This window comes from Berghia stephanieae, chromosome 5 (genome assembly GCF_034508935.2).
Source record: "Berghia stephanieae isolate SIO BIC M18660-M18661 chromosome 5, UCSD_Bste_1.3, whole genome shotgun sequence".
In the NCBI taxonomy this organism is placed as follows: domain Eukaryota; kingdom Metazoa; phylum Mollusca; class Gastropoda; order Nudibranchia; family Aeolidiidae; genus Berghia; species Berghia stephanieae.
This window is the reverse complement of record NC_088364.1, coordinates 32,005,252-32,006,203: the sequence shown is the minus strand read 5'-3', so window position 1 is coordinate 32,006,203 and position 952 is coordinate 32,005,252.

Here is a 952-nt window from a genome sequence, read left to right as displayed (position 1 = left end):
TTTTGGTTTATCTCCATAGCACAAGACTCATGTTAAACTTGCATAGATTGTCGAGTGATTATTGGAGAATGTATGACATTGTTCATGTCTTTATTTATTTAGAACGATCTGATACGAAATCTACAAAATAATGTGAGCAATTTTTAAGGAAGTTAAGTACGCCTCGATTTGATCCCCCGACCCCCTTGCATCTTTCCATAGAAACCTCAATCCACCTCCTCCCCCCTACCCGCCACTCCCCCCCCCCTTTCCCACAAAATAGTAGAAAGAAAATAAAAAATACCAAATAAGTTTGACATGTGTGGAAATGCAGATAAATAAAGGCAGCTGTAAAAGAAAAATGAAAAGAATCGTCATGTATCATGTAACGCAATATTCATTAAATCGATATCAAGATTTCAAGGGATCCCAATCGACAACAACATTTAATAGGTAGGACATGTCATGACGCCTGTAAAGAGCCAATGCATTTGCTTCTATTTGTTCTCTTTTGTGTTCTGTATGTTTAATATTTAAAGAAGAGGAAGACTGAGAGGACAGCAGAAGAAAAGGAAGCAGAAGAAGAAGAAGAAGAAGAAGAAGAAGAAGAAGAAGAAGAAGAAGAAGAAGAAGAAGAAGAAGAAGAACACAACAACAACAACAACAACAACAACTACTACTACTACTACTACTACTACTACTACTACTACTACTACTACAACTACTATTACTACTACTACTACTACTACTACTACTACTACTACTACTACTACTACTACTACTACTACTACTACTACTACTACTACTACTACAATAGTAGCAATAACCATAACAACAATGACAACGACAACAGCAAGAATAAGAAGAACAAGAACGAGAACATCAAGAACAAGAAAAAGGAGAAGATGAAAAAATGAACAATAATTTTCAATCTAACATTCTTATTATTTTCTATTGTACTAGACTTAAAAAT